This window comes from Apis mellifera, linkage group LG12 (assembly GCF_003254395.2).
Source record: "Apis mellifera strain DH4 linkage group LG12, Amel_HAv3.1, whole genome shotgun sequence".
NCBI classification, from domain to species: domain Eukaryota; kingdom Metazoa; phylum Arthropoda; class Insecta; order Hymenoptera; family Apidae; genus Apis; species Apis mellifera.
Window position 1 is genome coordinate 4,745,051 of NC_037649.1, and position 14,953 is coordinate 4,760,003.

Sequence of the window (14,953 nt, forward strand, 5' to 3'; positions counted from 1 at the left end):
TCCATTTTGAAGAAAGAAGGAACGATATTAAATTCGTTGTGTTGTACGAAAATTTGTATTTCCTATATGTGTATACAAGTTATGATAATCGAAAGTTATTAAAATTGGGAAATAAAATTGTGACATATGCTCGATGGAGGATTTTTTTTTTATTATCTCAATATCTATCTCCGTTATTGCTACTCGAAATTGTTGCACGTTATCTGATTTAAATATCAGTTCAAGTTCTTTTGCAAACGTGAATTAAAAAAAAAGTATAATATCAAATAATATTAATTCTTAAATATTAAAGCTTCGATATAATTCAGTAATATTATAATTGCATAATTTCTAAATGATTCGACTCCATAAATCGAAACAAACGCAAAGATTGATGTACAAAAATATCGATCCTCATTTAATAAATTGATAAATTAATTCAAATTTATCTTAGACGAAACAAGATATACAGATACAACTCTCCTCCAATCCTACAATTTCTCGATATCTCTTGTTCGTTCTTTTAACCTCTTCGAATTAATCCTTCGAGGATCCATTAATCCACGTATACATATATATATATATTAACGCCCTAATATATCTGAAACACCCACATCGGGCGTGAAAGTGACCGTTATTAACGTTATTATCGCGTTACACGTCATTCGCCGCGAATGGGTTAATCCATCCCCTCGTAATTACGCGCCCCTCCCCCACCCCCTCGAAACGAAATTTATCCTTTCGGCCGAAATGAAATAAAAGTCGGGCGAAGGGGCAAATCGATACAATTTCTCGCGATTTCACGGTTTCACAGCGATAACAATGTTAAGAACACAATAACAACTCGGCGTCTTGGGCCGGGCATCAATGTAGCAAATTTCTTATTACCGAGAGAAGAAGAATCTCGGCGTTCGTGGAAAAGGGAGGTGGTAGCGGGAAGAGAGGTCTTACAGACCTCGTTTCATGCGGCCGCATGGCTGCAATGGAACCCTTTGTGAGACTTGGGGGCCCAACAAACGAGCCTTTGTCCTCCTCCCCTTAAAAAAGGAGGAGGAGAGAGAGAGAGAGAGAGAGAAGAAGGGGAGGTCGCTGGAACGTAGAATGGAAAACGTTCCCTCGAACAAATCGAATCTATTCGTTTGTTTAGTTTTGCGATCTGAAAGGTGGCCCTGTTCTCTCCCCCCTTCCCGCGGATTTTGTTCGATTTTCGAAACCTGGAATCATTCCAACTCTTGTTCGCCCTTGTTTCGTTCGTAGATTTAATTATGAAATTTGAAGAGGAGGTTGGATAAATTGTGTACGATATTTACGAGTGGTAAAATTGGCTTTACGGCTTACAGGTTTGTAAGCATTTGAACAAATTTCGTACCAGGCATTTATATATCATTGATCTTTTGACGTAATATAAATATAAATGATAATATTACGAATTATAATATTACTATATTATAATGTAGAATAGATATGTTAATGTACGTTGTGAAAAGTGAGGATTTTATTCGTACAATACACGAATGATATATAAATCACTGTGATTTCAGATTACTATTGTTTGATTATTTTCAAATTTCCTTCTCTATGTTTTTCACTTGTTAAGATAATGAAATATCCGCGCACGTATTATAGGATTTCAGGGATTAATACGAAAGTTTATTTATTATTACAATATATTTTCTACGTTATTATTAATTTTACTCCTTCTAATTGTTTTTCCTCTCTTTCTGCAAAATATATGGATGTAGATTAAAAAAATTAAATTAAAATAATTTCAATTTAACTTTACTCTCCTCTCCCCAGTTTTTCATTATGAAAGCCAATATTTTAGAATTGCTGTTCATTAGCACTCAACTCCTTTTTTTTTAGAATTTATAATCGGACACATTCATGTTGAATAGTTTAACATTCTTCTTTTAAACGTTTTGAAACGTTATTATTAGAAGAATTCTTTTTTGGGACGAAAAAAGGACTTTTCATTCGGGATATTTACAGCTTCTACTTTCACAAATTCTTCTCAATTCTCAAACACACAGATTGTATCTTCTTTCTCTGTTTTATTTATACTTGTTCCTCTCTCGTAAATTTAATTAGCAAGAATCGTTGTAAATTTAAAAAAGTAAATTGGATAAATTGTATCACTTAAAATATTTTAAAAAGTTCTACTTCCTGTTTGGATATAAATTATTCATGAGCCAGGAGTTTCAGGATCCGATTTTCAAATCCGATCGTATCTCTGATATTTATGCTTTCTTTGCATAAATTTAATTGGCAAGGATCGTTATGAATTTAATTAAAAAAAATTATATCACTTAAGATATTTTAGATTCTATTCTTGTTTAGCTTGTTTAAATTATTCACGAGCTGATCTGATTTTCAAACAGGATGATTGCATCTTGTCGTTGTATTTATGTTTGTTCGGCGTAGATTTAATTGGCGAAAAGCGAATTAGATCGTTCCACTTAAGATATTTTAGATTCTACTTCCTGTTTGGCATTAAATTCTTCATTGTTAACGAGTTAAAATTAGAAATTGTAACTTGATTTTCATTTAATTCCTTTTAACGGATGACGAATTAAATGTAATGTATAGATTGAGGATATTTATAACGTTTATTAAAAATTTAAATATACAAGAAACGTAAGTGAAGAAAAGAAAGATAAAATGTCTAAAATAAAATATACATTATTTAAAACTCTATATTTAACCACTTTTATAAAAATTTATAATCCAATAATATTTAATTTCCAATTTTAATTATCGATGAATATAAAATATTCTTTAATGATAAAAACTTATTTTTAATTCAATTCCCAAGAAGCAATCTCTTTAAAATTAATTACTGAAATATCATAAGAATTCTTACAAAATTTTCAATTTCTCTCTTTTTGCTTGAACTAATATTTTTAAATATATTCTTTTCAAAATGAATATCTGTAATACAAATTTTTTTAATCTATTCCAAATCTAAATTGAAACAATTTATGTATCCAAAAATTCATAAACATTGTCCAAAAGAAAAAAAAGAAAAAAAGAATATATAAATGAAAGTAATAATTGTCAAGTAAACTTATTCAAAAGAAATTTGTTCCACATTTTCTACAAGGGGCGACAACTTTTATCATCGTTGCTGTCGAATAGCAAAAAAAAAAAAAAAAAAAAAAAAGGAATTTCCATCCCTAAATTTTATTCCACCCCGGTGAATATCCATCGAATATTCATACGCGCGTATTGTTACCACCAATATTCGATCCTGTGGCAATATTCTTGTCAATAGTAAAGGGACAAATTTGTATTGGCAAATCTTGCGGAAATTCCGTGTCGTTCGACATCGATTGGACGTATCGGGTGAAATCAGATTTCGATTAACGTCCCACGGCATCCCTTTTGCTCTCGAAAGTTTAAACACACTTCCGGATTTCGATGATCCCTCCAAACGGGGATCCAGCTTTTGAATCTACCCGAAACGTTTTGTTGCTAAAACGAAATAAATATATATAAGTGATGGAGAGACATAGAAGACATTCGTGATGTTTTAAAATGGTCTCGTTATCGAATAATTGGTCGGTCTGAGGAAAGGACATTGTTGATTATTAAAAAAAAAAAAAAAAAAAAGGAAAGGAAAGGAAGACGGAATGATCGTCGTTCCCTTAATTCATTCCGCATTTTATTAAACGGTGAAAACACGGGCCGCTTTGTGCCCAGTAATAATTCACATGGGTTCATTGTTCCCGCTCGTTAAGATTTTCCTTTGAGACGACCGAATCTTTTCCATCGGCTCGCCTTTCCCTCTTAATGGCGTCTTCGTTAAAATTACCGCGGACGTTGAGAAACAAAATTATCGAATCTCGTCTTCGAGATCTCCCGCGGAAGAGAAAGAAAAGAATTCATAAACTTTTATCCACCTCGCATTATTTCCATGAAACTTTCCTTATTGTCAATCTCTGAGTTAATTACTTGGAATTTATTATTAAACACAGATTATTATCAAACAAGAAAATTAAATTTCTTTATTTAACATAGTTCAATCAATCTTAAAAATTTTAGAATAATAAAACATTTAAAATATTAACAATTAATTTCATATTTATCCTTTACTTTAATTTTACTTTATAATATCTTCTCACGCATTTATATTAAAATTTACAACATCGAAATATATATATACGGCCAATTAGCACCAAACAAAGAAACGAATAAAAATGGAGACGAGTTCGAGTTTCCAGCTCGCCGAGCCCTCCTCCCAATTCCCTTTGGCCGAGGCGTCGCGACGTGACAGCACGCCGTGAGCCAACAATCCAGGAAGGAGCCGGGGGGAGGGGTGGTACATAGAGGGGGTTGGTTGTCCTTTACCCGGGAGACCGCAAAATCCACGGTTCGCAAAATACAGGCCACTCGAGCATCCCGCTCGTGGAAGCGTATCGTCGACAGAGAACGACGAGCAGAGAGAAAGAAAGAGATACATATATATATACATGTACATAGACATTGAAAGAGAAAGTGAGAGAAAGAGAGTCCTGGCCGAGAATCGTAAGCAGAGCGTCGTCTCGTAGCAAGTGCACGTGCGCCTGCAAAGAGCAAGTTTCTTTCGTTAAAGGGGCGCCGTTGGAGGAAGAGAGAGAGAGAGAGGGAAAGAGCGTAGGAGGAGGGGAGAGGAGATGGTGTATCCACGGCCGATAATCCCTCCGGTGTTTTTCTTTTCCGTTCCCCGACCACGACCCACTTATCCCGGCATCGTAGAAGACCTCCAACCCTCTCTACGGCCCGTTTTATCGGGTGTCGCCGCGGGTTATCGTCGTGGTTGCTGCCACGGAGGGTGAAAAAGGGGTTGGAGCTGAAGCAGCGGGAGCACCGGTAGTGTGAGGTTGCTACCACCTGTTGGCAGGACAACGTCTTAGCCCCCTACCCCTTGCCGACCCTTCTCCTCTTCTTCTTCTTCTTCTTCTTCTTCTTCTTCGGGTTTCTCATCCTACTTCTCAGACGCTCTTTCTTCTTCTTCTTTTTTTTAAGCTTCTTTTTTCCTCTCTTTCCCCTTTTTTCTCTTTTTCCTCCACGTCATCCTCTCCTTCCCTCCTTTACTTCGTTTCTAAGGCGATACCCTACGCCGGCGCCAATCACGACGACTGTGGATGTTAACCTCCGTGTATTCGTGGAACGAGAATTAATAGTTGGGGGAAATACTTCTTTGCCGGAAGTGTTGGACGATTGTGATGGGTTGGCTGGTCTGTTGAAGGATTGTTTTTTTTTTTTAGAGATTTAGGAGGGAGGGTTTGGTTTGGTGAAAAGATATTGTCAATATTATATCTCTATTATTTATTGATTGATTGGTGTCTTTCAATCGAATTGATTTTAAAAATATATATATAATTTTGAAGGAAAGAATAATCGATCGATGAAAGGAATAATTGATAATTGATTTAAATAATTATTAATTAATTAATTGTAATATGATAAGGTATATCTTCACTAAAGTTTATGTTATTCTCTTTAGGTCCTGACTCTACCTTTCTTATCCCCCATATGCAAGTACCAACGAATTTTTCGACTGCTGCATGTGACTTAGATGGCTGGGATCTAGGGATTCGCAAGTACTGAGTCGACTGGTCTCGAGGGTAAGTTTATCCATGTTTTAAAACAATGATATTATTGTATTAACTCTATTAAAACTTTTTTAACACATTTCATAAAACTAACAATTTTATTATAGTAATATTTCAAATCCTCGTCGTATTTATTAGAGAGTAGTTTCGATCGATTCGAAGATACTGTTAAGGCTCGAATAACTTTTTGCTGTCCTCCCTTGCTTTTAATTAGGAAAACAAGAAAAGACGATCGCAACGATATCGTGTATCAGGAGAATAACTAAGAATAACTCTTTTAAAACGAAAAAAGCTATCAAGTTATAAAGTACTACATATATACATTGCCGAATATTCGATCTGAAAGATTTGATCGAAATCGTATCTTGCTTGCTAATTTCTCCTTACAAAATATTAAAGATAGATTATCTTCTAAATATAAGAAAATCAATTCCAAAATTCACTCTCACTTCTAAAACTAATCCAAAGAATTGTTAAACTGCATTATGATCGAAGCATCATATATTTCTTCCATTACCTAAGAAATCATCAAAAGATTCCTGTTCAAAGCGTTTCATTTATTCTCGCCATAATTGAATCGCGTGATTACAATCGAAACATATATAATATCACTTTTTCACTTTCACCACAATCGAATTAGAATCGAAGCGTTGCATACGTTTCTTCTCAAAATCTTTTAAGAAAAAAGAAAAAAAGAATTCGAACTTCACATACATAACACCTCGTCCTCCCCATAATGCGTTATTATTCAAACCACGGTACGCAGCGCAGCGCAGCATTTATTTCCACCGTAATTGAATTACACGTGGCGCGTCTAATTGCGACGCCCGGTATTTAGCATAGAGGCCGTGGACTTGGTGCTCCATCAAGATCTATCAACCTGTTTGTGTACGCAACGGTGTTGTTCCGTGTTCCGCAACGGAGAAATACGGCCACGTGAAGGGGTGAAGGGAGGAGAGTGGGTAGCAGTGGAGATGCGATGGCTCGCCGCTATGAGGTCCGGTAATGACACCACTCGCTTCTCCGCCGTTAGTATTTGACATCGCGACACGGTAATGCTCCTGTGCATCCCTGCGCCCGCAAATGGATCTTGACGAGGCCAGAACGAGCGTGTCACCTGATAAATGTTAGATATGACTATTTACGCGCCTGGCTTTACCCGCCTGTGGAAAAAAAAACCGTAGGAATCCGCGGTTAAATGAAAGCAAACGATCCCTCCACTGATTCCGTCTCCCTTTTCTTTTTTCCTTCCTTCCTTTTTCGCAAAAATGAACTTTGTTTCCGGCTTTTTTTTGTTTTCTTCTTTTTTTTCCCTCTTCTTGTCGGAAACTGCGTTGAAATACTACGGGGGTAGTATAGTTTCTGTCCCCGATAGTAATGGATATAGAAATTTATTTAGCAATGCCATTAGGTTAGAATGGATGTAGAATTCTTTGTTTAATTTTTGTATAATGTAACATTATATTATTGCTCAAGTTATTCAATTTTTAATTTATAGAATATCTTTTATTATATTTTTCTCCAATATCAAAATACACTTCTCAATAAGTTTTAAATTTCGTTAAAAATTAAATCTTAGATTCTTAATTTTTTCTTGGCCATGGATTCTCAAAATTTGTAATTATATATACATTTAAGTGTTTATCAACAAATTTGGAAGAGATTTATAATAAATAGATGATACACCTGTTTATTACGAAAAGAACTGAAGAAACACGTTCAAAAGAAACCAAACGATTTTAACCCCGAGAAAGGAAAAGATACTCAAACTCATCGAACGATATCACGATCCCTTAACTGATCACAGCAGTCCACCATATGTGGAGACACCAAGATCTGTTGTTCCCCGTGATCATGGTGCTCGGTGTCGCAATAACGATCGTACGTCGTATCCGTAGCGCTCGTTTGTCCAGCGACTATCCTTCCCCCTAAACAGCACACCAGTCCCTACCTGGAAACGTGTTATATCCGCTAGTCATTGCCGGCAATGAGAGGTTCGTTCGAGGGGACGAAAACGAGGGGATGGCTTCTTGTTTGCCCATTTTCGTGCCGTTTTACCTCTTCATTCCTCTTGCTACTAGCCAGGTTTCTTCCTCGTATCGTTACCTGTCGCTGGTCTCAATTAGAACGACGAGAGGAAACCTGGGCCACGCGTGGGCTTTACGAGGAGCTGAAATTGATTTAAAGAAAAAAGTTTCTCGGCTCTCGTGTTGTGCGGTTACGTAAGCAGGGAATGAACGTGGGCCGTCGAGGTTCTTGAATCTTCTTGTAGAGGTTCCTCCTCTCTGTATATCCCTCCTCGTTTCGAGACGAGATGACTAAATGCTCGGTGAGTGGTTTTGTCCAAATATGTTGGAAACGTGTTCGATCGTGTGAATTTTTGGATTTCGAGGTCGTTGTCCTTGATTCAATAACACCATTCGCGAAACTGGTTTATTCGTCTAGGGTTTATTACATTGGAAAATCGGTGGATTCGTTGGGGGAGATTGAATTGAAACGTTTACTTGAAATTATATACTTATATTGATTTGCAAGATTGGTTAATTAATCTTTTTAAATCGGTGATTTTCAATTATTCATAATTATTTGGTATGGAAAATAAAGATTCCAATACTTATTAAGCGAAGGCTTGTGCTTATTTATATTGCAATAAATGTTTATTTAAAATTAATTTATAATTACACAATATTAATTATAATATAATTACGTATTAAAAATTTTTATGAGAAGTATCGATTATTACAAAAAGAGACATCGAGAATATTGATTTAATTGAATTATTTAAAATACAAAAGATTTTAAAATTAAAAGAAGAATTTCGCTTTTAGAGAAAAAGAAAGAATTAAATTTATCTTTCTTTCCCATACAATCCATTTATAATCGGACGCATGTATTTATGAATAAGAAAAATAAAAGATTTTCTCCGAGATCCGGGAATGTCGAGTTCGTTCTGGTCACCCTCGCACGTTTCATAACCTCTCTGTGTTCCTTTATTGTAAACGCAAATAGAGAAACGGGGCCCTAAGGCTCACTATTGTGAGCACCAGACGCTTTGTTGTTTTTTCATCGAGTCTGAGAAGAGGACCTTAAGGCCCTTGCCTCTGGAACTATTCACGGGCAACGAAGTGGAAGTCCCATTTCTCCCTTGCCTTCTCGTAATCCGATTCCTCGGGACTCTCTATGCTTTTAACTGCTTCCATCCGTGAATAGTGATTTTCTTCACCGTGAAGGAATATTTTGCCACACTTTGTGCTAGAATATTTCGAAAATCTTTGAAATAGATTAAAATATTTTTTTTTACCTTTTCATAAACGAAGTTTTAATCGCACATGATCGATTTTTCAATTTTTAAAGAAAAAAAGAGTCTTCGTGTGACACTCCATTTGTATACATTTATAACGTATATATATATATTGATAAATAGATACGTTTGTTGTAGATTGCATCTTTATGATTTTATAACTTTTTATTATAATAATTTTGAATGAGAATATTTATAATATTTACAAAAGGGATAAAATTGAGTAGATGCTGCAATCTGGTTTATTCATTAACATTAGAATATTATTATTTAACTCTCCAAGAGCTGTTTCTTTCTTCATTAATGGTCCCTTTACGAAACTTACCGATTAATAATATTTTTCGTAAATTACTATTTATATAAACAAATCAAATAATCATTAAAATACATGTATCCTCCTCCAATCCATTATTCTAAAAAATCTGAAAGCTTCAAGAAGATAGACATTTACATATATAAAAAAAAAAGAATGAAAAGAACTCTTAATCCATTAATTTTAAATAAAAATTTAAATTTGTTCCCCGATTGTTTGGATAATCGATATTCCTACGCGAATAATCCTATTACACGCCGAATCTGCTTATCCTCCAAACAATCTCATCGTTTGAGAACGTTTCGCGTAAACGTTTGTGAAATTTTCATTCAACGCAATCAGAAACGGAACTTGAAAACGGAGATCCGTTTTCTTCCCTTCGTTCTCTTGAATTTCCATCAAAAAAAAAAAAGAAAAATTCGTGCTTCATCCACGATCGAAGCCACAATCGACACAAGAAAATGGCCGAGAGGAGTCCATCCGAGGGCAATAGCTAGTTCGCTCACGGAGTGGCTAGTTTCGCGGAGAAAACAAGGAGGGAGAGGGGGAGGGAGAGGCGAGGAGGGGGTGGAGGGACAAATTGCGAGCGAGCCAGTTTTACGAGAAGCGTAAAACGCCCGTAAAGATCTCGCGAGTGCGTATTAATGGCTCACTGTGTACACTGTTATCGCGCCATTATGGAAATTCATTAATGCCCTCGGCCGAGCCGGAACAACCGGCCATTCCTCCTCGAGAAATATCCCCCTCGCTCTTGGCCACTTAGATACGAGATGATTTACGGCCCACTAAAGGCCTTATCATTTCGCCCGATATATTGAAACTTCTTATATATAGGGAATCGTGGGAAGACGTGGGCCCGGAACACGGCCCGCCCCATTTTCGTTTCAACGCCGATCAAACTTAATTAAATCTCTCGTTCTCTCGTATCTGTTGGGGACCGAGTAATCGCATCCCCGAGGAAATTTAGAATTTCTGGAAAATAAAATTCTGTTCCTGTGGTTAAATAAGATGGGTCGATCCCTTAATCTTTAACGCACAGATTATATATTTGAAAGTAGAGTACTTTTCTTTTTTTTTTTTTTTTGTAAATATTGAAACTTTGGAAACTTTGGATATCCAGATATGAATGGATGAAAATTAAGGAAGGTTGAGTCTCTTGATTGTCAAACTTGAGATTCGATCTTCGATTAAATAAATTAATTATCGGTGTATCATTGACAATTCTGAAATAACCAATTTTAAAGAAATATATAATATATTATATGAAGTATAATATAGTAGCAGTTCGATTCAAGAAATTGATGGAGACAAGTCTGCAATCTAAGCATTATATTATCTATTCTGAAATGCATGTTTTACTTTTAATTTTTTCTATTTTTGTTAACGAGAAATGAAAGTAATTTTTCAGTAAAGTGAATACATACAGATTAATCTGTATTAATCTGGCAACAGTATTTCTAATTGATGATAATATTTCTATTTTTAAACCGATAATAAGATTTATAGCACGTGGCTGATCAATGGGCCAGAACCAATCCTGCTCATGTTAATGTCTATACCTTTTAAACCATACACCTTTCAAAATTTCTTCTCTTCTCTTCTCAAAACATTCTAAAAATTGATCAATATTTACACGCTATAAATCTAAATTTCCAAAGTAATATCATTTAATGCTGTATAATCGAGTAACATCGAGAACTTTGATTATTATTTACACAATGATTGATCGAAACGAAAACGCGTTAGAATGTTTAACCAACATGGTCCCAAGCTGACGACGACGATGATGATGGTGTAAGAAACAGATGGCCGGGACTTTATGGCGAGCGACGTTATCGTAAACCTATTAGGAAGGCTCGTTTTATTACGTTTATCGGGACACTAAAAAAAACTTGTGCAACTCCTGCCAGTCACACTTCTCCCGACGAGAATCAGAGATTCGTCCGTTCGGCATCAATCTCTCTAATCGCATCGTTTAATATTCTAAACTTAAACTAGCACTTAAACTGCCCGCTAAAGTACCATTTTTCTCCGAACCGTTCCGTTCCACAAACATTTATACAAGCAAACAAGCAACTTGTTGCGTAATGCGTTCGACATTACACGTTTTCAAACGTTCAACCTTCATTCAGAAATAGCTTGGAAATAGCCCTGGTGGAGCAAGAAATGACGGTGGCCGAGGAACGCCGTATCGAGAGGCGGAAGAAGGCGCGAGACACGCCGGTGATCGTTTAACGATCATCGATAAAACATGCTCGACACTTGGACAACGTGTTACGTGAGCTAGCACAGACCGGGTATTTAGACACAGAAGGAGGATAGACTCGCCTTTTTTCGGATATATATTTGAACCATTGTTGCGTAATTGCGCGTTACCATTCTTATTACCATTTTATCACGTTATATTTTTTTTTTAGATAAAACTTAAGAAAAATTCTCTTTAACCTTCAAGATTTATGGTTTCGTCTAATATATTGTTATTTTGACTTCCATCTTCGAAGCATTAATAACGTTGTGTAACTCAATATTTATCCGAAATATTTATTAAATCAAGATGATGAGTCTTTATAAATAGAATAGAATACTTATATATATATATATAATACAGGAACTTTTTACACACATCTTTAATAATAATGATTATATTTATCACGAATAAATAAATAATATTCATCTATAAAGATTTTATCGTATCATTCCAGATATATTATTACAAATAATAAAAGAAGATTACTTTACTTATACATTTCCAAAGACTGTACAAAATTTATTAAGTAACGTTCCTTGTAAATCCCTGTAAAAATCACGCTCAAACTATTCCCTGGCATTTCTCGAAACGCGGGGCACGAAATCCTATAAGATGATAGGTCTATTCTGTATCTTGTCCGTGGCGACAGGATCATGGGATACGATCAGCGCGATCGATAAGAAATCGCTCGGAAAATTGGCTTATTCCGATCGACCGGCTCCGTCTCTCTCTCTATGCTGACAAACGACTCTGTCGGAAGTGCCGAAATACCTGCGCATACTGGCCCGCAAAGTGGCTCTGTCGCTTGATATATCGGTCCCGACACCCTCCATGGATCTTCTTTCGAACGATAATGGACGCTGTTAATCGTTTCCGAGTGTTTCTCGACCGTAACACCGTGTGTAATAGATTATAATAGATCTCGATTATGATTTTTTTTAAATGACGGCTTCATCGACTTTACGATTTGTTCTTATAATTAAAATAGATTGAAAGAAATAGTAGTGGAAAATTTGTTATATATTTGAATTATTTTATTTAATATCTAAATCGTGAAATATGAATATGTTGAATAGACTTGTATTATATAATAATACAAGTAGTTAAAGTAATTGCTTATAATTAAAGTTGAATTTTTTTCACGTCATAATACTTATTTCAAAATTTATTATTATTATTTTGTTGAGTTTTTAATATTATTCCTTTATTGCGTAATTATTATTTCAAAGAAAAGTTTATTCGAAATTTATTTCTACTTTATCTAATTTATTTCCCTCCAGAAGTATGTCGTTGAGAATTTTAATTGTTTCGCAATTTAATCTGAAAGAGGCTTTATAAGAGCTAATAAAAAAATTATCCGAAGCTGAAAAATTTAACAACTTTTTTTCTTTTTTTTCTTTTTTTTTCCATCGAATCCAACGATGAAAATAATCATCGTTATCTCTATATAAATATCAAGACTTGAAGAGATACTCGTTCGATGGATGATCGGCAATAATCAAACAATGTAATCGATATTAATTGCGCGAGCACTCGAACTGACGCAATCGACGGAACCTTTTCAACGATTACGCAACGAGGCAATGATTCATATTTGACGAGGGATGAAAACACGATTAATCGAGGTGATGACCGGTCCTGATAAGAAGGCACCACTTTCGAACGATCGGAAAAAGAAAAAAGAAAAAAAGAAAAAATGGTGGAAAAGAACGAATCGATTAAAATCTATAATCAGGAGTATGTTGTAATCGCATGTTACACTCGATGATCTAATGTAAATAAATCGTGAGATTATCAAGCAAGCAAATTGTGCAATTTCTTCAAGCAAAAGTGTCCAGTTTGATTTATATCATCGATTTCTTGTCGAGAGTTATTTCCTCTAACGAATTTAACTGGATACGATCGTAATAATCATCGAACTATTAATTTCTATCATTTTTTAGTTTTACGTTTTTCCTTTTTTTGGTTATTTGCAATTGCTTAATATCGTTAAATTGAAATGAAAACGTAAACTGTTTGGAATATTTTAAATTTCTTTACACCGACATAAAATCCACAATAAGATTTATTATGAAATTCAATAAATTGAAATACTTCAAACGGTTTGCGTTTTATTTACAATTTAAAGGTATGACGTTCGTCTTGAACGATCTTATGTAACTCGATATTTCATTCCATAACATCTTTTCTTATTTCCACAAAGAATATATTTGCCAAATTATCTTTCAAAATATCCAAACATAATAGATCAATCGTGTATAAATAATTTCTCGAAAATATCCAATCTTTGTCTTATCTTTGACCTTAGATATTTGCGATTAAAATATGCTTTAACAAATCACTCTTAACTTAATCGATTTTGATTTTATGCTTTCCCAATTTTGCATCGGGAAATTTTTCACTGAAAAAAAAATATTAAAAATCATCTCGAAACAAAATAATCGTTGTGCAGAGTCGTAAGGGCTCTGTTTGCTCTTCTTAACAAAATACAATATATAATTTCATTATACGATATATTTTTGGAGACGGCGGCATCGTTCCAAAGAAACGGCAAGGTGGCGCGACGGTACACCTGTGACTCTTTCGTTGAAATTGAATTTTAAGCGCATCCACATTTAGATTTATAAATATTGGATTGGCCGGTGGCCAATCAACGGCTAGAATTATCAACAGGGCGTCGTCAATTACAGGACACCTTCGCCGACGTTGACATGATGTAATCTTCTTGATCGAAACAGAGAAGCCCATTAAAATGGTCACCATGTGTTGTAAAATAACCCGGCCACGTGAAGAATCGAAACGGAAAAAGTCGAGTACAATGGAGGGGTAATTTTTTTTTTTCGACCACTTTTTTTTTCTTTTTTTTTTTTTTTTTTTACTTTTTTTTTTTGCGTGATTCGATTGTTTTCCAGTGATTTGATTTCGACTTCGTGGACCGAGTGAATTGCTCGAAATAATTAGATTTTGGTCCTTTGTAAAGGGAGCCTGAATACTGGTCCACGTTACACGAGGCAGTTATTGCGAAATTTTTCAAAGCTTGAGGGCGGAAAAAAATATTTTCGTCGGAAAACATTTCAACATCCGCAGTAGATAGATACAAATATTGTTGTACTCACTTATACTCCTCCTCTTTCGCGTCTCTTAAAAAAACCTTTCAAATTTATACGTGATTAGAGGGAGGGAAACTTTGATCGATCCAAATATTATTAAATTTTAATTCATTAAATCATTACGACTGATAAAATGCAAGAAAAAGAAAAATTAATTCATTTGTATCGTTGCAATATTCTTATCTGCTTAAAATAAATAAATGGATCGAGCTTAATATTGTTTTAGTAATAATACCAAGTCCACATCGCATGATATGATAAACTTGTAATAATAAAATTTTCTTTTTCAATATAACAATTATACGCAACGATCAATATCAATTATTGAGATGATTATAAAACTTCTTACTCTTTAGAAATTATAAATACAAATATTAATGAAAGTTTACTGTTACATGCATCGAAGTG

At 34.8% G+C, this 14,953-nt stretch overlaps 1 protein-coding gene across 1 annotated transcript in view; it reads left to right on the forward strand.

The window, feature by feature from the left end:
- Nucleotides 1–14,953, forward strand: part of LOC413125 (LIM/homeobox protein Lhx9) — a 196,111-nt gene that overhangs the window by 45,036 nt on the left and 136,122 nt on the right. Inside the window, exon 2 of the mRNA XM_016915530.2 lies at nt 5,465–5,585. The gene's annotated coding sequence lies outside the window, so the exon portion shown is untranslated. The remainder of the gene's footprint in view (nt 1–5,464; nt 5,586–14,953) is intronic.